The following is a 27,811-nucleotide window of genomic DNA, read 5'->3' on the forward strand; positions in this document are numbered from 1 at the left end:
AGTGGCGCAGCAGTATTAATGCACGCATTCTTGAACAACTTCTCTGGCAGACGCAAAAGAATTCGAAACATTCTATCTTCCCTCTCTCCTTCATTCGCTCGGCCGAGGTCGAGACAATTCCTACAAATGCGCTGGGCCGACTCTCTCTGTGTGTGCTTCTATGCCGCCGTGGGAAAGTACAAAGAGGGGAAAAAAGGGCTCCAGTGTTCCCCATTTTTCCACTACAGCAACTCCGCACAAAAGGGAATGATCGGGAAAGAAAGGAGCTACGGAGGAATTTAATTTATGAAACCATGGCTGTCCGGCAGAAGAAGAAGAAAAAAAAGGGGGGAAATGGGGAAGAGTGTCCACGCTTTGTCGTCCGACCGTTGGTTTTCGTGCTGCAGCTGGCGGGGGAGGCATTACGTCATTTTGAAGTGAAACAGCGGGAAGACATGGGAAGGAAGAAGTGCCACGTTTTACACCTCTCGAGGATCGTTCATGATGAGTTTCGTTCGCTCGTAAAGCACCATGCTGAATGTACCGGTTCTCGTCCGATCACATACCGTGTATTCGTACGAGCGACATACTCACGGAAGATTCTAGCGGAAGAAAATGCGAAAACACTGCTTACAGAGCCGAATTTCCGTCCCGTGTTGTGTTGAGCATTCTCACGGTGCGGAATATCGGGAGTGGCGTACTGCGCATTTAGCAGACGACACTTAGCAGACGACGACGCCAGCGTCTTTCGCTGTCGTCTGCTACGGAATATCTTGTGGCGTACTGCGCATTTAGCAGACGACGACGCCAGCGTCTTTTCCTGTCGTCTGCTACGGAATATCTTGTGGCGTACTGCGCATTTAGCAGACGACACTTAGCAGACGACGCCGCCAGCGTCTTTTGCTGTCGTCTGCTACAGAATATCTTGTGGCGCACTGCGCATTTAGCAGACGACGCCGTCAGCGTCTTTTCCTGTCGTCTGCTACGGAATATCTTGTGGCGTACTGCGCATTTAGCAGACGACACCGCCAGCGTCTTTTTCCTGTCGTCTGCTACGGAATATCTTGTGGCTGTGGCGCAGGATATTCCCCACGGTTAGCAGTGTACGTGGAGACACGACGCTGAGCGCTCGCGCTCAGGTGACAGCAGAAAGCTATGACGTTTTTCGCATCTTCCGCTTGTGGGAGAAATGTCGCTCGTGTGAATACACGGATAAAGTAACACAGAAGTGTAATAGAACGAAGAAAGGAGGACCACAACACTTAAGCGTGAGACTTACCACAACGTCAACCAACATTAGCGTGACATACCAGCAGTTCCCGTTGCATGAAAACGTTAGGCTTACCTGGAAGAAAAAAAAAATAACAACAACGACGTATGATCAGTTCAGCGGCCACGTAACTGATACTGGTGAAACACAAGGGCCAATTCTCGCTTGGCCACGTCCGACGCGACGGCGTGAGCGTGCGGCGGAAATAGACGCGCATTTCCGGCGTTGGGAGAGGAGAGACTTCGAGCCAACAAAATTGCCAAGCCGAACTTCTTTCACGACGTCGGCGAGAGCTGCCGAGAATGATATACTACCGACCAATAAGGTGACACAGAAAGGCCACGCCTCCTGATTTTTCGTCTGCTTTGGACGGCGGAATGCCACAGTGGTGGGAACATGAATATCGTGCTGACGGAGCGGCGGAGATGCGTCTCTACTTCCGCCGCCCGCTCACGACGTCGCGACATTACTTTACATGTCACACACATAAACATGCCAGTCATCATGTATTTCGAGCAAACAATACAAACATGACAACCGTTTACGCTTACTCTTAAGCAGTTAACTTTCTGGTGACTTGCGCTTTGTTCGAAGTAATTATTACAACGACGAATTATTCTATAGGAGGCAATTAAAACATGCATAATGCAATTTTTGCAAATATATTGTATACCCAGAATATATGGAACCGGTTGGTATACATGACTTGGAGCGAGGCGACTACACGGGACGAGACAAAACACAGCGACGTCGGTGTGTTTTGTCTCGTCTCGTGTAGAGTCGCCTCGCACCAAATATTGTATATTACGGGTATAGAGTCTGAGAAATGTTGCAGTTAGGCATCACTCTAACAGACTCTAGCCGTGCCCGGATAGTACCAAGACGGCAGCCCATAGCAACAACCAGCGCCATTTCTGAACGTCAAAGTTGTCGTCTGCGTTGTTGAATTTTGTGTCGTCTGCTCGGATGGTATTTCTCGCTGTCGCACTGTAGCTGAAACCTACGGTACTTTTCTTACCGTCGCCCTTCAAGAAATCCTGATCTGAGAAAGCACAAGCTCTAACCAAAAACTCACACGTTGACCATCCATTTTCGCTGTTATGAACCCCATCATAAGCGCCAGCACCCTTTCTTGCGGCGAGAATGCATTACAGAGCGGAAATTGAAAGGCGGACCAGCGCACGCCACAACTATCGTCTGCTGAGTCATTCCGGACGCAGACGGCAAACAAACCGCAATCCAAGCCGAGATGAATCCACCAACGGGAGAAGAGTTATCTCTGGGCCAACCCCATCCTCACAATTATTCGCCGCAAGCTCCGATCTCGATCAGGGACTATGCGTTTCTGCCCGGGGGACCGGAAATGAAAGCGGAACCGGAAGTACAGGGTTGGCAGATTCCCGTATACTCTCGCGAGGCTAGACTGCGCCTGGTGCTTGCTCGGCCACACACCTCAGTGTGAAGAGATATTGCAGAGGCGTTCGCAGCGGAGTGCCATTAGGGTGTTTCATGATGCCGGGCATGCGCAGAACGCACGATTCTAGCCGTCATTGCAGTCTTGGGGGAAATATGGAAAAGTCTGGGTTGCTCGCATTGCAACAAACTTATTATGTTTCTCGTATGGAAGGTACACTCTTATAGAAATGAACTTCATCGCATAGCACGCTACTAGCCAACCATAATCTCGAATGATATCGTTATCTGCGCTGATTTGCTGAAAACGGGAGGCGTACGCCATTTTTGTGACTATTAAGAACCGCATAAGTGTCACAAAAAAGGCGTACGCCTACCGTTTCGAACAAATCAGGGCGCATAGCGATATCACTCGAGATTATGGTTGGCTAGGAGCGTGCTATGCGGTGAAGTTCATTTTTAAGACTGCATACGAGGAGCTTCTTTGCTGAGATCGAACATGTGGACACGATACATCAATCAGAGATAATAAAATAAATAATAATAATAATAAAAACCGTAGTGATTATCGCACGCCGTACGCATATTTTCATTATCTCGGTAAGATTTCCCGAGTCACGAAATCTACAGTCGGCGTGCGACGTATACGATACCTATATACGCAACTGACGTGCGAACCGTCTTGATGGAGAGTGTGTCTTGCAGTGAAGCTGCCTTTATAGAGTGCCGACCATTGATTAATCGACTCTCAGCAAGCGAAGCGTGTCACCGAGAGATAAAGTCCAATATTGATCCCCTCCCCCTCCCTTACACACTCCCCCGCCCGACGAGCGGTGTCGTTCTTAATTACTGGCCAGATCCTCGCAGTATATATATATATACGTACGCATGCATAAAGCGTATTCAGAGTAACAGTACGTGCGGCATGCTTCCAAACAAGCAGCGTGGATCAGATATGCAATGTCCACTGGTACGGGCAGTTCAGCAGAATGGATTTGTGTCGCACGGTATAGGCAGAAGTATATTTGCCTTTGCGACAACTATACACTCTAAGAAAAAAAGGAGTACTTTTACTCCTTTTGGGGAGTAATTGCATTGCCACAAAAAATAGTCCCTTTTCGGGAGTAAATGCACAGGAGTAGATGAATGTCACAGAGTGAAGACCGCATTTCACGCGCTGTTGTAAGAGTCCCGGGTACATAATTGGTGCGCATGCATGAAAATACTTTGAAGCAAACCGTCAACGGTGATATATCGAGTGATATAAAATCTTGCGCCATACTAGGGCACAATTTGCGAAGAAAGATGCGCTAACTGTTTCTTACTCTGTGTGGCTGGAAAGTTGCTACGTTGTCTGAGTTATACAGCCTTATGTCGTTCAAATTGACCAAGGGCACATATTTACGTAGACTGTTGCATTCAGGAGACCATTCGCGAAATTTAGTGACAATTTGCAGTCCTGGGGAATAAATGTTGGGTTAGGGGACTGAAATTGGGAGTAATTGCAGACTAGGGGAGTAGAAGCTGCAATTACTCCCCGTTTTACTCCTTTTTTCTTAGAGTGTAGGGTTTGGCTACACACGAGCTGTTTTCTATCACTGGAATGACAAATATCATGACAAGCTACCTTACAAGAGGGAAGTGGACTTTTAAGAGTAAGAAAGGGAGGCCCCACCTCTAGCTATTCTATGGGGCCCTCACTGCGTACTCTGTTTGGCAAATACTACTAATAAAATTGAATAAATAAAAAAAGAGACGATTTACTCGTTCATAAAAATTGCACTATGATACACACGTTCACGCGAGCCGCACACTAAAAAAGTGGGTAAAAATAGATATAATTTGTGTGTGACTTGACGGAGGTCTCTGGTCTCATACAACATTATACCTATATCCATGAACATATCTATGGTCTAGGTGTCATTTACTGATGTAGGTGTACCTCGAAATAAAGTGAATGAAAGCCTCGCTGCAAAATAAACTACTGGAAATGAACGTTATTTGACTATAAAATGCACAGTCGCGGACTGCCAACAGCAAACTTGGACTTTAACCGGATAGTACACTAGCCAACGCGGTGAACCGTTGTGCCTGTCCCGCTAAGCCTAACGGCCGCTAAAACTTGGCTTTCGTTCGCTAAAACGACTTGGACAGACATTGAAAACCCGTGGATTTGGGTGGTTAAATAATAATACCGTGTTGGTAAAACGCGGCATATATACCATCTTACGAAGCAATAGAGCATTCTCCGAGATTCCCCTTGCTTCGAGGTAGTTCTTTTGCTTGATGACAATACACATTGTTTCTAGAACGGGAATTTCCAGATCGGGGATTTCGCAACCGGGAATATCGAGGTCCGCCCACTGAGGGTAACACACGACACATACACAACGCATACCGACTCAAATATTGTGTATGTGTCTGTGTTGCCTCATACACTCTTAAAAATGAACTTCACCACATAGCACGCTCCTAGCCAACCATAATCTCGAATGATATCGTTATCTGCCCTGATTTGTTGAAAACGGGAGGTGTACGCCTTTTCTGTGACACTTATGCTGTTCATAATTGTCACAGAAAAGGCGTACGCCTCCCGTTTTCAACAAATCAGGGCAGATAACGATATCATTCGAGATGATGGTTGGCTAGGAGCGTGCTATGCGGTGAAGTTCATTTTTAAGAGTGAAGGATATCACACCTAGCTTGCATACTTCTTTCATGCTTTCAACATATCTGGTCCCATACGGTTTAAATTAAATAACCTCCTTATCCCTGACACTTCACCTCAGCACCTCCTCGAAGACCCTCCTAAGGAACACGCTCGCTCAATATCGGCGGAATGAACAGATGAAGACCTCTAAAAAAAACAAAAAAAAAAGAGAGAGAAGCCGGACTTTTCCCCGTCCCTTCAGCAAAAGGGGAGCTTTTGGGGAGAAGGGCCATCACGTAGAGGTTGCGCTTTCCGCTTGTCTGGCTATGGACCGTCCAGATTGGATGGTCCTCGTTATCCTTTCCCCCTCTCCCAAAGAGACATACACGGACGCCACGAAATTCCCAGGCTGTGACGAAGAAAAACACAGGAAATATAGACCCCCTTCTTGCGGTCATTTTGTGGATCCCAGATTGGCAACGTTATATCTCGATACTGCGAGGACCCCGACGTATAGATGACGTACGTTATATTGGTTTCGCGCCAGCGGATGACACTCCAGTGAAGGTGGTCGAGGCGGGGAACTCAGGTGAGATTGTCGGAGGTTCTCGTATAAAAGTATACGTGCAGTGCAGCGGCTATTTTGCTGCGGAATTAGAAAAGCAATTTGGGTGAAGAGTGTAAGGGTATAAGGTGAAAAAGAAGGAAGGCCTCAACGATTTCTTCTCCTGGAGGCGCAGAAAGAAAGTGGTCTAGAATTGCAAGGTATGTAATGGGATAATGGATATATAAAGGTATATATAAGGAATCGGCCGGAATCATGTTAGCAGAAGTATCTGTTTCGTGGCCAGCACCAGCGTCGTCTGCTAGACGCTTTGCGCTGCAGACGACACGTGCACAGACGATAGCTTTGCGTTAATGCATTTCAGATGCATGAATTTCGCTCTCTTAGGTTATCCTATAGACTAACTAAATAAACTTATTAGATTTGCGAAGCTTATTTAGTGACTCTGGGTTATTCTATGTAAGCCAAGTCCGTTCATTTGGCTTCGTTCCCCGTTCCGCCCATTCCAACCTATATCTCGGCACAGTTCCCTTAGAAGTCGGCCCAGGACGCACATTCCCCCCAGGCCGGTAGCCGTGACGTTGCCCACCTCTGTCAGGCCGACAATGGCGAGCCCTTTCATCACCACCATCACCACCACCACCACCAACCTGCTCTTCTTCCCTCACCCGTCACGTCCTATAGGTTTATCTTTGTTACACTTTGTTACACTTTGTGGATTACCTTTGTTAAAGAAGGTAGTGCCCAGAATACATTTCACGCGTTAAACCGAATCAATCAATATACTGCACTTTTTTCGACCCGTGATACTGCACTAATTTTTGGCACGTACAACACCATGCGACGAGGCACCGGGGGTATACAAACGTACTGAAACCTTCAGAGAGATCACGCAATAAGAAAAATACCCGCAGTATATCGCCCCATGATTCATCGTCTCGGCCTCGAATCTATACTTAATATCTCCGACCACATCGCATACTTCTTTACACTGCCCTTGCAAAACAAGGAGAGAAGAAAAAAAAAGAAAAAAAGAAAAAGTAGGAGAAAGAGAGACCCGGTAAAAAACCACAGTTGGTGCAAGCACCACGCATGCACTCCCCACACGCCTTGGAGAAAAAAACACTGGGGCGAAGAAAAAAAAATATCCAAGAAAAATCACGCTTTTCCAATAAACAGGACGATGGCAAGCGGACCCCAGAATAAGTGTGCGTGTGTGTCCCATAATAAAAACCTTTCCACTTCTGTTATATGCGTTGCGTTCTCTCCCCTAATAACCATAATAAGGACCGGCCCGAAGAGACGGCCCCATTTTCCTCACATACTACGCGCTGGTAGACGTAGAAGAAAAAATTAAATAAAAACAAATAAAAACACCGTCGGCGGCGGCGGCGGCGGCGGCAGCGGTTGTACCACAAATGCGATACTAAGCCTCGGACGGTCTCCAATGGCTGTTGGGAGGAAAATGACATGTTGCGCTGAAACCGCAAGAAGAGGTCGCACGAGAAGAGGAAATGAACACGTTCAATTGCTGAAAACTATTTTTTTTTTCTTGTTGTTGTTGTTCTAAGAAGGTGAGACGGTTTTTTTTTTAAATAGAGCTGCGAGTCGGCGATGTCAGATGTGTGCACGAAGTTTCGAGGAATTTTCCTGAAGTTATTCTTTGTCTTCGTTCTTTTTTGCGCGACGCTTTGGGATTTGAAAGAAGAAATGCGAAGCATTGTGGTTTAAAAAAATCGCCGCAAAAAAAATCCCGGACGAAGCTGTGCTGTGGCTATAGTGTGTTGAGCAGTCACCCTGCTCCAGCTGGTGTGGACTTGAATGGTGCGCTTTCTTTATTTTTTATTTTTTTAAGTGCTAAGGAAGGTGGTCGTGCTTCAGAGATATCTTACTTTGGTATGACAATGTACACCGAAATATTATCTCGCTAGCCCTATTCGTCTATAGGAACAGCGGAGGAACCTTTTCCTTTTGTAAGCGGGAATAGCAAGTCGGCTGCTGGAGCCAGGCTAACCTTTCCCCTCTTTCGTGTTTTTTTTCTGTTTTCTTTTGCAATAAACCTATATCCCCCCCCCCCCCCCCCACTGGAGCGGAAGGGCTTCGAGGTATACAGCGTGTTTGCTCTAACGTGTCCAGAAATTATATTTAAAGCGAGCGATAAAAGAAATGAAAAGTAGCTTCACTAGTAGCACCTGTTTCTTAGTCAAGTAGCTGAAAAGTAGCGCTTGTATTTCTTTTATCGCTCGCTTTAAATAAAATTTGTGGACACGTTAGAGCAAACACCCTGTATACCATGAAACATACATATGTACATGTATGTATGCCACTTTTTTCTTTTTTTTTCTTCAGAAATTGTTATGCGTTCTAAAACGCCTATTACTACCTTTCGTCGTATATACACAGGTTCGGAAGAATGATATGGTTTCAGGAATCACACACACAAGATAGAGAAAAAAAGAAAAAAAAAAAGACATCAGCAAAATGTCTGGACGTCTGCAAAACGAATTGACAGATAAACACGGAACGAATAATTACCTGTCCTCAATCACACATGCAAAAAAGCGAGCTAATGACTGCGCCAATAATAGGCCCCTTTATACAATCACCCGCATATAGAGCTTTTTCTAATCCCTACCCTTGTGCGTCATGGTGCGAACGACGTCTAGAGCAGCCTTCGTTTGACATTCGTCACTGGAGGGGGGGAAAAAAGTGGTGAAAAATGATGCATTGTCCCGAGGAGGCGAGATGAATGGCACTGCGACAATTACACCCTCCGCGAGCACCTAGTACCCGGAGTCATTAATTTTCTTGGCAGTTTATATGTTGGAAAAAGAAGATAAAAAACAGAAAAAAGAGTCATATCGTGAAGAGTGCGCTTGCGACGTTACTCTGGAACTACGAGTCAAGTGTCGGACCAACGGACTTGAACGTTCTGTGGTTTGATGGTTGATTGGTTGGTTGCTGGTTGATTGATTGGTTGCTGGAGAGCGTGAAGAGGGCCGACTACTCCAGTTCCCGCAATGACAAGTTAGAAAAAAAAACATCAAAGAAAAGAAGCGGCGGACGAGAGGACCCCAAAAAAATCACGTTCATGGTCACACTAGTATCCCTGCTACACGGACACGAAAAATGACATTAAGTGCTTAAAGCCTTAAGCCTTAATGCCATTTGAGCGGTGCCACACGGAGATATTCAAGGAGGTTTGTTTGAAGGGCAGTTTCCGCTTAATGAGATCGCCACAACTAATTCGCCGATGAAATGCGTACTCTCGCTTCCGTTGTTTGCGCGGGTAAGAGTTTTATTCTTGCATATAAATGACTTTGTATCGTGCATGACAAATCTGAAGTTACACAATTCTTCTTTGATGAAGGGAAAACCTGCAGATGTTTGAAATTTTCGCTGACAAAATCAAAAGGACGCATGACGACGCAAAAGAGGCGGCATCGACATCACGCCGTTTAATGTCACCACAAACTGACGTGTTGCACACGACCGTCATGGATAATGCCATTCGTGAGGACCCTAATGGCATTAGACGGTAATGGCAGTGTCATGCCCGTCTGGCACAGGTCTACCAATTTTATGTCAGTACAAAAAAGAAAAAAAAAAGAAAAACTGCACAGAAACGGTAATAAAGCTGCATGACCTTGGACATGTCAGTTAGCAGGCCGTGGACTCAGTGGATTGTCAACGCTGGTGATACCGTCGGCAATACAGCAACAATGTGTTCTGTATCCTCAACAGTCATGCATATACACACGCGACCAGTTAGGGGAGTCCGCCTTCCTAAGTCTATACACAGTTGTCGTTGACTGTATAGGGCACATTCTAGCGAAGCCGGTGGAACAGTGCTGTCAACCGGTTGATTGGTTAGTACAAGACACGCGCGCCTCTGTAGATCATTTGATAAGGTATCCTCATACTGATGACGTCAGCAACTTAAGTACCAATGGTATGGAGTTCCACAGACACGTCGTCTTCAGCGAGGGGCGTTACATGCAGGATGGCGTGTGCTTCGCTGTAGGCTGGCCCCTTCGTCGATTATTTTTGTCATGGAACGCGTCAAGGCATCAATAGAGGGAAATATATTCCCTGACATACACTCTGGCTCGTGCAAATGGAATGGAAAACGTAACATCTCATGTGTTTCACACAATAGTCAGCAGCAGCTGGCAGAAGTAGACAAGTATACTTTCCTTATATGGATATACCTCTCCCTATATCCTGCCCTCCAGATGAGACTCCGAGTAAGCGAACTTAATTATGCCAAATCGTGCTGTATTTACGTAGCACGAAGAAATCAGGTTTTACAGCGCTGTGCCGGGAAGCCTTCGACAGAGCTATATGACACTGCGTCAACTCATGTACAACGTTTATGCGTCACCATATTTACGAGTACGTCACTATATCTGAAGAGAAAAATACGTACAAATATGTCGAAAGCTGTGTATGCAATGCACAAAAACCGGAAAGCTACTTTGGCCTGCCTGACCACTTCCAGCTTCTACACAGCTCAACACGTTGTACGACGCTGGCTACACAGGGGTGGCACAAAGTTCAGATTTTGCAACCACCCTCAAGCGGTCGCTTGTGGCGAAACCGCCATCTTGTCCTGACCCCCACGTCACGGGAAAGGTCATCCTCAGGTCACGTGACATTGTTTATGTTCCATCTCGGCGCCGGCCGACATTTCCATGTCATATAGAATCGTTAGATGAACGTATTTTGCTGATGTAAGTTACACGCTGCTTTTTACTCTACGTATGGTCAGGTACGGTCACGTGTGTATGATGACGATTGCAATGACGTCAGGCCAGCACCTGTCCAGAATGCGCTGCGTTCCTCTGGCACGCTATCTATCATCCATGGAGCGATATGTGGATAGGTACCAAGACGACGTCCATCAACCCCTCTGCCCCAAAAAAAACTTCTAGACGAGTGTCGCTACGAATTATCACGATGAAAAAAATACACAAAAAGAAAGTCGTAACGAGACGCTGCACGTAAAGACGGTAACTTAAGACACCCTCATTAGCCGTTTGTCCAGAAACGTTTTAAGCGCAAAACGCAGCAGGTTAAGAGAAACAAAACTTCGTCCGGCAATTATTCGTAGGAAGCTCTGTGTGTGTGTGAGAGAGAGGGAAAGTTGTCTTTTCGTGTATTTCTTTTTTCTCCTTTTTTTTCGAGGGAGAAAAATGAAACGCTTCGAACCGGCTTGACCTTCACGGGCACCCAATGGCGGATGGCCCCGGGGGCTCTCGCGGGGGCCCCCCTTTTAATGTCCCTCCTCCTAATGAGGGCCAACCAATCATCGAGTGCTTCCACCGTTGTGGCGTCGTGCTTTGACTCTTATCAAGCGCGCCTTGTCTGAGCGGGACACGCGGAGAATGCGTTCTTTTTAAGATCGTTGGAGTCGCTGCAGAATGGCTCTGAAGGAATGAGAATACACGTCTACAAAACGTTAGTTCTCGGGGGTCTTGGACGTGATCCTTTTGATTGCATTTCGTAATCTCCAGCGTTTGCCCCCTGAATTTGATCCGCAGATCGCTCGCAGGAAAGCTGAAGGAAATCTTCAGTGCATGAGCTTCGGGCACAGGCTACCGTTCTCAACGTTACTCGTTCGCAGAGCACTGGTAAAGCTACCAGGGACGGCTCTGACGGATTCTCTCAACGTCCGTGCAGGCGAACGTCCAAGTCGTCCAAGTCAACGTCCAAGTCCAAGAAGGTGTAGAGCATGTTGGTTGGGACTGGACGTGGTGGCAGAACGCAACAAGGGGCAAGGACGACAAACACGGACAGCCCAGGACTTTCCTGAATGTCCTGGACTTTCGTCCAAATAAATCTGTGCGTGTTTGTCGTCCTTGTCCCCCTGTTGCGTTCTCCCACCATGTCCGTACTAAGTCCCTTCTTTTCTGCTGTCCCCTCTTCATATGTACACGTCTGTTGTACACAGTTCATTGCCGCGCGGTGAGAACAGTGAACTATAAGTGAACAATAACAGCACCATTGTGGAGGAACAAATTTTCGGAAACAATTTCTGTGCACGTACTGCTCGTGCGCTACCGCACCACAAAGACAGGACACAGCCTCTCCTATTTCTGTGTCCTAGCACACGACCAGTATGAGTATCACAAATTAGCCGAACGTTGTGCTTTACTACCTGTGCTCGTCGGTCAAAGGCGTTAAGAATAATTAACACGCATGAAAAGTAGGCTGTAAACTGCTTGTTCAGCAAATATGTCCAGTGTCACCAGAATTAGTGGTACGTGTCCTGGAACTGTCCTGGAACCTGTCCTGGAACGTATCACGTAACATAAACAGGAGACTGGCTTTCCTGAGAACGAAGAAACTTTCTCAGAATAGTTCTAGACATAATGGGACGTCTAAAAGACATTTTATTCGAACATCCTCGTGTGGAATCTCCATCGACGCAAGGTAGAAGGAGAAGCCTAGTCCTGTCACCAGACGAGAGGGGAAAAAAAAAAGAGCCATAACCTGTTTGACGGATTGTGACTGGTAACCATAGCGACGTCAACAAAGACTACTGCTTCCGAGAGGCCTCGAAGTGTCGTATCAGTTTGTGACTTGTCCAAAGTAATTCGGTGCGGCGTTCAAAGAACGAGGAGGCTCCGACATAATTTTCGCACGTGGCGCGGAGGAAGCAATCAATCAAAAGTAATCCATAAACGTAATGTACTGCTGGTCCGCAAGGAAATTGGAGTGTGTGAGAGAGATATGAGAGCTCACGAGGAATAAATATAAAGAATTTGCGAGAAACACGATAAGTTGCTGTCGTTCCATTGGCTCTCCGGTGCTGCCTATGGAAGGACCGACAATTTATTTGTCGTCCTGCTGTTTGCTGTTGCTCTCGTAACTCATTGCCGCGCTGTACTATTTATTGATTGTGAGTAGCGTCGAACTTCGCGTTACAATCACCAAAAATCCGTTGATTTGAATCATGTGTAGCCATTTGTTACACAGTATTGATTAATACAACGACAGATGAGGGGATACCTTATTGACTACCTACAAATCACTACCGTTGTCCAATCCTTTAGTTACTTCGTTCAGTTTATAAGTTCACTTTAATCCAATCTAGATACATTCGTTCCGGACACATACGAGCTGGCTGCAAGGAAAAGGCTACCCGTGACCATACCTGGGTAAATTACTTCTTAAATTTAAAATTAAATGTAATTCAATTACATTACTCATTACTCCAGCTAGAATTTAATTAAATTACATTACTCATTACTGCAGTTGAAATGTAATGAAATTACATTACAATTACTACAAAAAATAATGACATTACAAAGTCATTACTGTGAGCTTAATCGTAACTGTGTTGAGGATGTGGAACTCGCCAGTCGCAAACTCTCTTTCTGACAAGTGCCAACACAGGCTCGATTCTGTTGTATAAAGTAACGAGTAATGTCATTAAAATTACTGATAAAATGTAATTAAATTACATTACAAATTACACAACGTCAAAAGTTACGCATTACATTACAAATTATCCGAGAAAGTAATTCATTACTGTAATTTCATTACGGTAATGACATTACTATACCCAAGTATGCCCGTGACTGTCAAATTACAAGTTCCAGTGACATTTTAAAGAGGTTGTGTCACTGTAATCGCCTGCCGTGCTTTGCCTTATGTGTGTAGGAAAATGCCTCAGGACGACACTCAGCGACTTCTTCAGGGCACCGTCCTCATCATTGCCACGGCATGATAAAGGGAACAGGGATAACTGTGGCCCTCTTTTCTAATAAGACGTAAAGCAATCAACTACTTCATAATCAACAGTATTCTAAAGAGTGATACACTACGTGGCCACCAAAAAGGTGCGACCTTTCTTGGAGAAGACCAACGCGACCGTTTGATGCATGATATGACCGGTAGAGGCGCGCTGTTGCCGTAACGGGATGCGCCGATTTGTCAACAGGGCGGGATCTCGTTTCTCAAGCGAATGGAGCCGCTCTGAGGACGTAACAGAGTGCGCTGTCATCACTCTGTCAGTCGGCAAAAGAGGACACTGCTTGCAATGCCGTATAGTCTGGTACACTCCAAGAAAAAACAGAGTACAGTCAAACTCCTCTATAGCGAACACCTTTTTAACGAAAATACCAATACAGCAAATTGTTTTGCGGTCCCGCTGGAGCCCTATAGGTCCAATAATGGACATCCTTTTTAACGAAAATACCTGTACTGCAAATTTTTTTTGCTGTCCCCTGAGTTTCGTTGTAAAGGAGCTTGACTGTATATACCCAACTCTTATGCAGTGTAAAATCTTTGTCACTGAGATCACTCTTTTTTAGCGTAATGTTCACTCGTTTTTTTGTTTTTTTTTCGAAAGCGTGTTACACTGTCGCACAGGGGTGTAAGTTAACCCTACAAGGGAGTAAAAATTACTCTGCGTGGATGCGGGGTAAAATTATGTTACTATCCTTCACTTACGTTACTTTGTTGCCGCTTTTTGTTTACTGATGAGGAGTGGCCCTTTAACGTTAAGGCCCTGTGCATGACGTCGCCCTGGACGTATACACACAGAAGGATTATATGGACGGGCGTACAGACCTTGAGACTCATACTAACAAAGGATGGCTCACTAACACGGACATGCTCTAGCGATCACTCACAAGCCGCGATTTTAGAGCACAGGTAGTTAACGAACGCGAAACTGCGTATTCAGCGGTGTATATGGCAACGTCACCGTCGTCTTAGCAGAGTACAGAACTACTATCAGTACTATCTACAGAGTACTATCGTAGTCCTCTCTCTTCACTAGTTTAGCACTGTATAGGTTTTCTTCCTCATAGTTTCAGTGGTTCATTGGATGTAATGTAATGTAATGCATGTAATGTAATGTAATGTTCTTCACTGGTTCATTGTATGCACTGTTCTTCACTGTCTCTTTTTATCTACCACAGTTTGTTCATTGTATCTTATTAACGGGTTACTTTGTATATACTGCTGTTATTGATGATGATGATGATGATGATGATGATTGAAAGAAAAAAATGAGGCTGTTATTCATTCTATGCTATCTATACTGGTTTCTCTGTATATACCACTGTCATTCGTTGTATGTTATTAACCGGCTTCACTGTATATACCACTGTTATTTACTGCTTACACTGTACATATCATCAAGTTAATGTAATAAATTTTCTTTATATATATACTATCGGAAGAGCATGGACGGCGTGATTAGAGGAAAGATGGGCTAAAAAAGTGTATTGAAAGAGTGTAAAAGTCATAATTACGCTCCATTTGCTCTTATTTACTGTTTTTGTTTTCTTAGAGTGGGTATGTGGGCGGGATGCCTATTCAATATGCGGTCTTCATTATGTGCCAGTAGCGAAGTATTTGGTGTGATTACGTAAAATCCGCGTGACACACAAATTAAAAGCTATTTTCTGGTTTGATTTCATTCACTCCTTATTATTTTTTGAATTCTAGCAGCCGCTGTGCCGCAGAAAGTTTTCCCTGCATTTTTTCTGCATACTGACCAGAGGAAAATATCGGCAGAGTTCCCCCGAAGTCGGCCCACGAGGCATACTTGACCCCCTTCTCTTGCACTCTTTCCTGCTGCCCTCTCCCCATTTGTCTACGTCTGTATATACGCAGCCACAATTGCATCGTGGTGGCGACACAAACCCACTCCATCCATCCACTACGCGTTCGCACACCGTAGCACACACCCAGCCGCTTATGAGAAACAAGAACGAACACCGTAATCCTATAACAAACCACGTAGCAGTCTACACAACGCGAAGTCCTTCGGTTAATGCGCCATTTGGCTGCATCATGTAAGAGGCGCTCTCTTCAAATCAATCACGAAAGACGATTCATCACGCTGGGGACCGTCCCTTCGCAGCCATTAAGAGATAGGATCACATCTCATCACACTGGGTTTGTTTACTCTACGAAGTTGACTATGGTACAAAATATACGAGATCAACATGTTACGGAGGCTGCACTCGAAAGAGAAGACGGATGCCACTTTGACCGAGTACTTTCATTGATTGCTCGATTTGTTTATGTCGCATGTACTGCGATGAATCACTCTGTATATAATGCGATGCGTGGCTTAGGATTAGGAATTAAAGGCACCGTAAGGAAGCAGACGGGCAGTTTATGTTGACGGCGTATACTTTAACAGCTCGTTGCTCGTAAACCAAACACAACGAGTTACAAATGGGACTATAAGGCAGTAGAGGTGCAATCTAAGAAAAGTCATCTATTCGATAGCCTGAGGCCTCAGTAGGCTTACGTCATAATTTTCATCCCCATTGCGCTCATAGTTTTTAGAAAATTAAAATGTAAAATTACTGGCAACACGGTTTCGAAGTCGCCACGAAACTACGCAATGCCCGTCAAGTACGGCGGCAAAACTACATTGCATGCGCATAACACTGTGTCTAAAACAAAAGACGTCGGCTACGTGTTGGCTACGAAGTCGTCATGAGCAGCAAGCCAGTCGGGAACATCGATCACTGTTGTTCGGCAAATTGGGGATTATTTCCCACCAGACGTCGCCCCAAGCCGTTTTGCCTCAATTTTACTAGCCAATTAAAAAATATTGCTTTTTACGGTGCCTCTAATATTTTTAATTTGCTAGCAAAATTGAGGTAAAACGGCTCGGGGCGATGTCTGGTGACTAATTATCCCGAATTCGTCAAGCAACGACAATCTATGTTCTCGACTGACTTGCTGCTCCAGATGGCTACGTAGCCGACACGTAGCCAACTTCTGTAGTTTTAGACCTAGTGTTGTCTGCATGCAATGTAGTTTTGCCGCCGTATTCACGAGCAATGCGCAGTTGGTGACCACTTCGACGCAGTGTTGCCCGTAATTTTCAATTTTAATTGTCTAACTACGAGCGCAGTTGTGACGGAAATTGTGATGAAAGATACTGACTCTACTGTATTTTTACTAATTTACTAACTAACTAACATTTTAATCAGTCTGTACGCCGCTCGTGGCCACAGTTGCTTCGCGGCGCTAACACGCAGTAAAAATAAATACATAAATAAACTACTGGTGATAAACGTTATTTGACTACAAAATGCACAGTCACGCGCGGGAAACTGCAAACAGCGATCTTAGACTAACCTCGACAGAAAAATGCAAACCGTTGGACTAACCTATGATATAAACTAACCAACGTGGTGTTCCGTCGTGTCAGCCCCACTAAGCCTAACGGCCGCTAAAACGACTTGGACAGAAAACCCGTGAACATGGGTGGTTAAACGGTGATACCGTGTTCTTTTTAAAAACGGCATATACAATCGTACGAAGCAATCGAGCATTCTCCATGATTTTCCTTGTTTCGAGAACGGGAATTTCCAGATCGGGGATTTCGCAACAGGGAATATCGGGGTCCACCCCATTTTACCTCGAAGGTCTTAGCTAGAGATGCGAAGCCCGGGGAAAAAAAAACCGGAAATTTTGGGAAAAAACAGTTTTTTCGGTTTTTTCCGGAAAAATTCCTCAAAATTTTCAGGCAACAAAATTCAAAAACATAAATTTTCGCGCCTTCGATGCGTTCCAACCCGCCAACAATGCCTTAGGAGCCTCTAATCCGCCAACCACCACCAACTCAGAGCTCCGTCTGGCTGCTCCAAGCGATCGCCATCGCGTTCACATAATGTCGGTTGTCGGAGTTGTGGTCGGAGTGGACGGGTTGTTCGAATTACCTATCGCTGAGTGGACAGCAGTCTCATGGGATGCTCTGCTCTGCATTTATACCTAGTGGGTGAACACTACTAAAGCTTCTACATCATTGTATGGTGTGTCTTGGGTCGGCAATGCTTCGACTCAGCCGTAACCGCGTTTGTTTCCATTTTTTCCAATTTTTCGGAAAACCCCCCGAAAGAAACCCGTTTTTTTTTTCGAGCGATCCAAAACTTCCGAAAATTCTGCATCTCTAGTCTTTAGCATTAATAGAATCTAGCGAGCCCCGCCTCCACGCCAAGAGCGCAGCTCCTGCCCGAGATGTCGGACGAAGAGGCACGTAGGCGCGAACAGTGGCTCCATCTGCAGCGAGCCGCCGCAACTATATCCTCCCGCGCCGGTGTGTCGTTCACATCGAGCTTTCCCCTCACGCAGCTCTGGATTGACGTCGAACACGCAAATAACGCCTCGGGAGTACTACGCTGAAGTGAGGCCGAATTGGGGTTAAGCAATACGTGCGTTGTCACGCGTAGCTCTGCGCTAGAATTGCTTGCCGACACGATAATTGCAGTGAAGTGCGGGCGCGAAGGGTTTATTTCCGCCGTCAGCACCGCGAAGCGACTGCGGCTATGAGCGGTGCACGGACGTGGACTGATGGAAAGAGGATATCACGTGAGGGAGGGTTAGCACCATGGTTGCGGAGTTGCCAACTCCGGAGTTGGAATTATTCCAGATTTATCACAGCTCGGAATGGAACTGAAATGGAATGGCGGAAACTGTCCTAGGAATGGAATGGGAATGGAAGACGGCAGTTTTGTCACAGGAGTGGAATTGGAATGGAATGGTATGGAATGGAATTGATGGGATTAACGGAACGGAATGGGGTTGCCAAGCCCATTGCAGGAGTGGGAATTTGGCCATACCTTTTTATTCCGAGGAATTGAAAGGAATTGAATTATCACAAATCTCCATTCCTCGGGATGGAATTGGTGGCCCCGTTCCGCAACCCTGATTAGCACAGCGTACGTCTTGTGCCGGCTTCGAGGGAAACGGAGCAGACATCCGCCGGAAAAAAAAACTGCCGGAAATCTCGGAGAAAACCTCAGACAGCGCAGGAGGGTTGTGGGATTCGAACACACGTCCTCCATGTCCTTAGCACGACGCCATAACGAGCGAATGCTAGATAAAGTGGGCGGAGTCAAGGAATGGATTTACCGTTCCCAACGGGAGGCCTACGTCACTTGAGATTAGTGACAGTGGAGACAAAATCTCCGATCGGAAATAGACACATACTTTACGTGCGGTCATATAGCTTCATATACAGTGAATCCTCGTTAATATGACCACCACCGGTCATAAAGCGAATTGTCATACTAACGAGAAAGGCACAATTCGCTAACCTCAGAGACCGCTTTGTTCCGGCCATTCTTAGGTGCACAACAGCAGCACTGTTGTCACTGGTCACTGCTGTTTTAAGCACCGCAGTGGTTTGGCAGTCCGAAAAGAGCTACGAGTAATTCCGAGGTCAACAACGTCAGGCGTCACCCTAAACCTTGGCGCCCTACTCCAACACGTGTCATCCCTCTGCCTGAGGGATGTGTGTAGAGCCTCTCCCTGGGGCTACTTTGCGGGTCACGTGACGTGGTCATAATAACGAGAATACAATACCTGCGTTTAACCCTACTTGTGACAAAAATCTCAATCATAGTCGGATAAGCGGATTGCCATATTGACGAGATGGATTTATACATGGCGGTGGAACGGTTCCCAAGAAAAACGGTCATAAAGTGGGTATGTCATATTATCGGGGGTCATATTAACGAGGGTTCACTGTAAATACAACAACAACAACAACAACAACTTTATTTTAAGATGATGAACGAGGAGTTTCATCGCAAGAGGCGATATTCTACCCCATTGCTGGTGGTGGTGTGGCGGTCGCATAGGTTTTTCCTCTACGTACATACATATACAGTGAACCCTCGTTATTATGACCATGGTCGTTGCCGAAAATTTTGGTCATAACGCGGAATTGTCATATTAACGGGGGGATTTGCAGAGGTTTCACTGCATTGTTCCCCAGGAGTATGGTCGTAGAGCGCGTATGTCAGATTATCGGGGGTCATATTAACGAGGGCTCACTGTAGATCTCTAGAAGTTACCAGCAGACAAAGAGCTTGCAGGTAAAGACACAAGGCAATGAGGTTTATTAGCACTGACTGGGGAGATGGTGTCGACGACGTTTCGGTAGGCAGCGCTGCCTTCAGCAAGACCGCGGGACGTTGACACGAACACGTGGGAATATGGGAAAGGGAAATTGCGCAACGGAGAGGATAGGCACGCGGCTGCGGCGCCCAAGTGATTTTTCTGGGTTTTCGTCTGGAAGTCAAGTCATCAGGCAGGTCTAAGGCGAATGTAGACTTATAGTTTGCTGCGAAGTCGGCCAAGGCCGCACATCCTTCGAGGAGCATGCCGCTTGTATCCGACAGACTCGGTAGCGAGGACATTAATCACAACTACTAAAAGGTTGCAATAGGTATACACTAAAGGGGGGGGGGGGAGGAAGGAGTAACCTTAGTCCTTTTGAGAGTAATGATTTGGGCTTGTTGGTGGGACATTCTAAGAGATGAATACGATCTGGGGTCCATCACTGCTATTCCCCTCTTAGTCCTTTTATTGATGACTAGACGCCTTGCCAAAACCATTGCCATAGTTTCAGGACTGGATTCACGAAAGTGTATGAGAAGTCTAGCAACTATTTATACAGTGCTGGGGAGTATATTTGAGGGTCACAGGTTTGAAATGGGGAGTAATTGGAATCCAAGGGAGCGTTAGTTTAGTTTATTATTAGTTCCTTAGTTTGTTTTTAGTTTATTTTTCTTAGAGTGGGTACGACGACTTCACGGTGACGTTTGAAAACGGTTCACTAATACCCCGCCTATTATTACCCCTTATCGATCTATGGGAGCCAGACGGACACCCTCAGTCTGGCCTGGATGCATGCATGAATTAACTCAGCAAGCGAGGGGTGGGGGGGGGGGGGCGATGCTTTTTAACAAATTACTCTCTGGTTCCACGAAATTCGTTATTAATCCCCGTGTTAGTTCGCCCACAACGGGAAAGTTAAAGAGATTAATTTTGGGGAGAGGAGCGTTGCCCTCTTCGCCAGAAAAAGAAGAAGAAAAAGAAAAGATTACCGAAACAAGGAATTTCTCCTCCGTCGGACAGCGCGTCATTATTTCATGTGTTTTACTCTAGGTTTACGTTTTGCGTTACGTTTTAAATTACTTCGTTTTACTTTTTGTTACTTTGTTCGAGTCTCGCTTACACGCGTGCAAAGACTGTTTCACATAAATTAAAGCTGTTATTCGTAAGCGTGCTTGGTGTATGCTGTTGTTGTTTAGTCATTATTGTATTGTAATATTATCCCGTTTTGTGTGAGCAATGAAAACACGTGGGGAAGGGTGATGTGGGGGAGAGGGCCTGGAGCTTACGAACCGCAGTCGGGACGGTGTAAGAGCTGTATGTGCACATATCGCGAAAGTCGGGTAACTCTGAATTACGCGAAATTAATTTACGAGCCATTTTTATGGAACCCTGGTTAAAAATAAAATATCCCCTCAAATGGATCAAATTTAAACAACCATATGACTATCATGGCTTACGTGACTCACATGTCCATCGTGGAACATCATGCACCATCACATCACGGAGAATGAGTGATGGTATGTGAGGTGGTGTGATAATGACTTCGATGACGAACGATGGGCAATGGTGTGATATGGGCGATGATGATGACGTTCGATGCTGGAGTAGGTGGGTAGTGTGTTGTGTAGATGGCGTTATGATACTGTTACGTTATGATACTGATGTCGAATGATGTGCTGTGAGTAAGGCCCATCGTATAGTGTGATGATGATGAATGAACTGCTAGAAAAGTGCCAACCGATTATCTTAGCTTCATAGGTACGACCGCTGAAAGCATGATCGTGATTGGCGTGGTTCTTAATGACGTCATTTAAGGGATCAGGTTTTCTCTACCTATATAGGTGGCGTTGGTGGAGCTTTGTACGCGTTGATGTCGCGCTAGTTTTCTCCGAATAAGCAGCTGGGAGGTTGCTCCTATACAGACAGGGAGCGTGACTCTTGTGTAACAACAACAACAACAAAAGTAAGCACACATCTACTGCGGTAACAGTGAAATAAAGAAACAAATCAATCGATCTTGCAACTGAGAAATATGGCAGGCTTAAAACCCTCGTCGCTCACAATCATACACTCTTAAAAATGAACTTCACCGCATAGCACGCTCCTAGCCAACCATTATCTCGAATGATATCGTTATCTGCCCTGATTTGTTGAAAACGGGGGGCGTACGCCATTTCTGTGACACTTATGCTGTTCATAATTGTCACAGAAAAGGCGTACGCCCCCTGTTTTCAACAAATCAGGGCAGATAACGATATCATTCGAGATAATGGTTGGCTAGGAGCGTGCTATGCGGTGAAGTTCATTTTTAATAGTGTACACTCTAAAAACGGGACTTCACCGCATAGCACGCTTTGCGCCAACCATTGCCACGAATGATATCGCTTCTGATTCGAAGAGAGAAGTGGGCGTACGCCTTTTTGTGGCAACTTTCATATATCCAAATTGCCACAAAAAGGCGTACGCCCCCTTTCTCTTCGAATCAGAAGCGATATCATCCGTGGCAATGGTTGGCGCAAAGCGTGGTATGCGGTGAATTTCTGTTTTTATAGAGTGTAGTTATCACGTGGCGTGAAGGAAATTATTATTATTATTTAAGACGAGGCTTCGATCACCGGTTCTATAAGCATGGCGTGCGTTAATGCAGTAAAGGTTACGCAACGGGCTTTTATAAACTGACTCGTTGAAGGCGAGCACATATTGCAGGCGCAAATAGCGTTCCATAACATTGGCTCGAGCTAATCGCATGCTCTTAGAGCGCATAATATAATTACCAGTGTGTTGCGGGTTATTTCTTTATGTTGCCGAGAATACCGTTTAGCCGCAACTTTGTTATATAGTAACAGCTTTCGTCGGTACGATATAGAAACAGCAAGATATGTCGGTGTCTACGATAATAATACGCGGGTGAACAGGACAGAAAACGGCCTCGGTGGTTCAGTGACCTTTCTACACCGATTCCAAGGTCGCGGGTTCGAATCCACACGCCGATAATTTGGTCAGACAGAAAGTTTCTATAGGTACCGTGGCCTAGAGGTAGGGGTCAGGCCTTCGTATTGCCAACTGTAGGATGGGACAAACGAAAGCTTACCCAAATCACATTTCAAAAATAGCACTGCTCTCGCCCTAAAATCGAAGAGCAGGATCAATCATCACATAATGAATAAGCTTGCCGCTGAAGAGGTGAATGTGAATGATGTGATGTGATGTGATGTGAATAAAGAAAAAAATGGGGATGTGAGTTTCGACGAAGTCAAACTGGCTACCCCAGTACACTTAATACAGAAAGTTCAATCCGATGCTGAGATGATGAAAACGCAAAAGGATGATGTCCACTTATCATTGTCTTCGTTAAGAACATTATTTGTACAAGGTTTATGCTCCTAATTCGTAAGTAATCACCATAATGCTATGCTGTGAGAATTTAGTTACTAGTTCTAAGCGTCAGACCAATTTATGTACTCTTTGCCAATTAGTCGCCCTGAACTTAAGCGTTGATGTCGATTGATCATCAATTTCAATTTATTTTGTTACTGTACATTTTGTACGCGTACAGTGTTCTTTCCTTTCTCTTGTAGTAACGTGATGAGTGGTAGAAGGGTAGCTAGTGACCTAGTCAAGCAGCTTCGTGCTGCTTCTTGGCCGCCATAAACGATATCAGATAATTAGTGCTAGGCAGCCAGTCCCACGGACCTTGTATTGCCAACTGTAGGACGGGACAAGCGAAAACTTGCCCACATCACGCTTCAAAAATAGTACTGCTCTCGCCCTAAAACCAAAGAGCAGGATCAACTATAGTGCTAGGCAGGCAGTCCCTGCCAATGCCAAACATCCCTCAGATGCCTTCATTGGGACCTGTGGCACGCGAGGTCTCATGGGAACTTACCACGGACCTCGTATTGCTAACTGTAGGATGGGATAAGCGTAAGATATTCAGACCTTTTTCAACTTCAGACCTTGCATTGCCAACTGCCTTCAGACCTTCAGACCCTTTTTAGAAAAGCAAGCGCCACCTGTAGCACGCAAGGGCTCATGGGAATTTAGAGCGCCTTTAGGCCAGAAATAAAAAGGAGGGCGGTCAGAAATAAAATTAGGCGCTAACGGGGAAATGTTAATGCTAATAAATTGTGCCAGTAATGTAATGTGAGATAAATCAAAATAAATATCTCGGAGAAGTTTTAAAGGTGCCTGGTGCATTGCGCGCCTTTTTATAGTCAGGCAAATAATTGTTTGTAACAAATCTTGCTTCTTGGTTTTGTATCCTCTCTAATTTTCCAACGTCAGAAGGGTCCCACACCGCAACACGAATATTCTAACGTTGGTCGGACATGCGACTGAAAAACGATTTCCTAAATATATCTGGGGGGGGGGGGGGCTCCCTTAAACTTAAAATTAAATTACGTTGTATGAAACCAAGAGTTTTACTGGCATTATTAATAATTTTATCAACATGTTTATGTCATTTCAAATTTTCGGAAATAGTATATAACGTCCAAATATTTACAGCCACACTCTTAAAAATGAACTTCACCTCATAGCAAGCTCCTAGCCAACCACTATCTCGAATGATATCGTTATCTTCCCTGATTTGTTAAAAACGGGAGGCGTACGCCTTTTTTGCGACACTTATGCGGTTCATAATTGTCACAAAAAAGGCGTACGCCTCCCGTTTTCAACGAACCAGGGCAAATAACGATATCATTTGAGATTATGGTTGGCTAGGAGCGTGCTATGAGGTGAAGTTGATTTTTAAGAGTGCATCTCTAAGGCGCTCTCACCAACATACCAAGGCAACTTCACCGGCAAACAGAGATGCGTTGGTCAAACGCCCACCAGGGGCACTGGAAATCTCGTCCTCGGAAATCATTGCAATTTGGATGATTGCGAGGTTTACGCATTGCGGTTGTCCTAACTGTTAATGTATAGCTCCTACGTTCAGACCTCGTAACGACAGTATACTGCGCAAGACGTCACATAAAAGCCGCATCCCACGGACGCGGACACTATATGCTTGAAGATGACAAGAGTTGCAGAGACAGACGCTGTATTAATTGTATGGCCGTTGCGCAGTACCTTATTAAGGCATCACATCAGCTACCAGTGGAAGTCAGTGCGCACTGAATCACTTATCTACGACGTCTTAATGCATCTTAACGCTCGACCGCGTACGAGACTGACGTAATGAGGGAAGACTATGTCTGGAAAGAGTGTATCTATATATAGTCAGCTGCAATGAAGCACCGACCAGAACATCCGACACTTAACATGTCCGTGCAAATAATGGTTCGTCCATTGCGTCCTGCTCGTTGGCTCACTGTGCACTCCGGGGCTTTCGAAATGTTACGAGACGGTTACGATGTACAGCTCGCATCAGAGTTAAGTTGAACGCCATTGCGGCCAGCGGACCCTGGTGGTGGTGAGTATAGAAATAACGGCAGAGGGTGTGTGTACATCGTGTTCTCTATGTGTCTCTCTGTATATACCTTCAAACTTCGTGGAAATTTTACCGTCTCCCCAAGCAGCACATCATGTTGGCCCAATATTGGACCAATATTGGCAATACTGGCCCAATATTGGCCCAATCTTGTGCCAACATTGGGCCAACATGCTGCGCTGCTTGGGTCCATACGATGTACCTTCCAGTCGGGGTGAGGTATTAGGTAAATACGTCACGCGAAAAAACAAACAAAAAATACAGAAGGAAATAAACCGTTCTCACGTCTTCGCACAGACAGCGCGGAAACCAGCGATGATGATGATGATGATATTTCGCGGGTTCACATTGCGATACAAATACGAAGATTTTTTGTCAGGAGTTTTATCTCAAAGTGGGTGTGTTGGAATGCAATAATGGTTCACACTCGTACAGGAAAAAAATAAAAAATAAAAAAGATATACGTGCGCGATACATGACGTCCGTCACAGCCACAGGAAAACGATTCCATTGGTTGTGCACTGTTTGGCACGTAGTACGCTTGGTCGACCACCGCTTTCAATCAAAGTTACAGAAATTGTGGACTGCAATACCAAACGTCCCGAGGTCCCATTGGGCGATGATTGATAACGGCGTAGATCATTTCTCATGCTGTTTATACAAACATTTCGATCTGAGCGCACTCTTGCGTGCTTCATGTGGCTTTTGAATGTCGTATTCTGTTATAGGGCGGTCATCGGAACGCTCGAATCGCGGCGTAGCTTATAGAATGCAATATTCTATACGCTACGTGCTATAGCTATAATACGCCATAGAATGAATACACTTGCGTGTTCACCCAAGGCTTGGTTGTTTGTTTGTTTGTCCTATTTTTCGTAGCTGACCTCTTTCTTTCTTTTTGTTTACCCACAAACGCGTTTTGGAGTAGCCAGTTCTGACTGGGTCGGGACTAACCTCTCCATATTTTTCTTTCTTTTCCAATCCAATCCAATGCAATCCAAGGAAACTGCGGACGAGAGAATGGTATTTCGTGTGCCACGTCTTTTCATAATTTCTTTTTTTAATATTTATTACGCGTTAGCGCCGCGATGCAACTGGAGCTATGAGCGGCGTACAGATGGAGAGAGGACTGCAGGAAGGAGTGGGGGACAGGGGGTTAGTATGCGTCCTGGGCCGACTTCAGGGGGGAACTGTGCAGACATTCGTGTGGAAAGTCTGCTGGAAAACCCAGGGAAAACCTCAGACAGCACAACAGTTTTTTTGCATCTTTCGCACAATTGTATTAATGAGTTTGCTCAAGTTCGCTCGCAAATCATTCATTCATCCAGGATTTGAAATGCATTGCCAGTATATAGACTTCTGAAACATGTTATCTTTTCCCTCTTTCAAAAATGATTTATTTGCATTTTGTTATAATTGATTTATGATCGATAACGCTTTCGTACTATAGTATAATACAACTATAGTGTATTTTCGTTTGTGTGCTATGTTTCGCTCTGGCACGTATTTTATTTAGCCCGGAATTACTCAAAATCTGCTCTCGATTAGTAACACGTGCTCTCCAAAGTATAGCTTTAACTATGTGGTACCTCTTTCGGTATATGTTTTGTAACTGTAATATCTTGCGAAGTATAACAATAAACAAATGTCAAATGAGGCACGTACAGCATGGATGTGGAAGAGGAGTAGAATCTTTAAAAAAAATGTTTATACAACAAGAAGCTAAACAAGAAGCCTAAAGAACGAAATATATATTCATATGCGGTGTATATTCGGAGGTAAACAAGCCGGAGCTCGACAGCTATACGGAGAGAATATGTTTACCTATACTTATTTACGTATTGATGATATTTCTAGCACATGCTGTTCTGTATAGAAAGACGGGCATTTACGTAACCCCGTGTATATTTATTATCGCAGGAAAACAGTGGACAATTCGATTTGTCAGTCACTAACAGATGAATTAAGTTACAACAATGCGAGAAAAACAGACGTCAAAGCAAGATATACAGCAAGATAGATAGCAAGATATAGAGAAGTAAGAATAGCGAGGCTTTTTTGGTGAAAGTTTAGTTTAGTAAATTATTATAAGTTATAATAAGAACTTAACTCATCATAAATCACTAATGTGAATGGTTCTGTAATGAGAACAACGTGATGTCAGCTCTTCTAAAAAAACTATCAATAGGTATATGAAAGATGCGTAACAGCAAGGTACACATGTTACGCGTTTGTTCGTAAAAATAATAAATAAGGAATAATACAGAATAAACTGGAAGAATACTCTATTTTTCGAATAAAGCAAAAGGAAATAAATGGGCAGCACTTATTGCATTGAGTTCGCATCGGACACTATCGACTGCTGAGGACAGTTATAACAGTCATCCATTACAACTGTCCAACGGCCATCCGTTGTGTTATGCATCACGCCTATTCGCAACTGCATGACGAAACCAATGTGCAATTAGGTAATCACATTACAAGATCCCTTTGGTAGACGTAACAATTTGTCAAATACATGGCAACGCTGTGTCGTTCGCGACCCGACTGCCGATTGTATGACAGCCGACTAAGCTATCGAGGCCTGTCAAAGCCTCAGAGACGCCCATA

General features: G+C 45.0%; 1 protein-coding gene across 3 annotated transcripts in view; it reads right to left on the bottom strand.

The window, feature by feature from the left end:
* LOC135369966 (protein O-mannosyl-transferase TMTC2-like) overlaps positions 1-27,811 on the bottom strand; it is a 236,376-nt gene that overhangs the window by 173,014 nt on the left and 35,551 nt on the right. Inside the window, exon 1 of one of the 3 annotated variants that reach the window (XM_064603583.1) lies at positions 1,259-1,281. The exons of the other annotated variants lie outside the window; for them this stretch is intronic. The gene's annotated coding sequence lies outside the window, so the exon portion shown is untranslated. Of the gene's footprint in view, positions 1-1,258; positions 1,282-27,811 lie in introns of those variants that run through there. 3 annotated transcript variants of the gene reach the window in all.

Source organism: Ornithodoros turicata, chromosome 10, assembly GCF_037126465.1.
Source record: "Ornithodoros turicata isolate Travis chromosome 10, ASM3712646v1, whole genome shotgun sequence".
NCBI lineage: Eukaryota > Metazoa > Arthropoda > Arachnida > Ixodida > Argasidae > Ornithodoros > Ornithodoros turicata.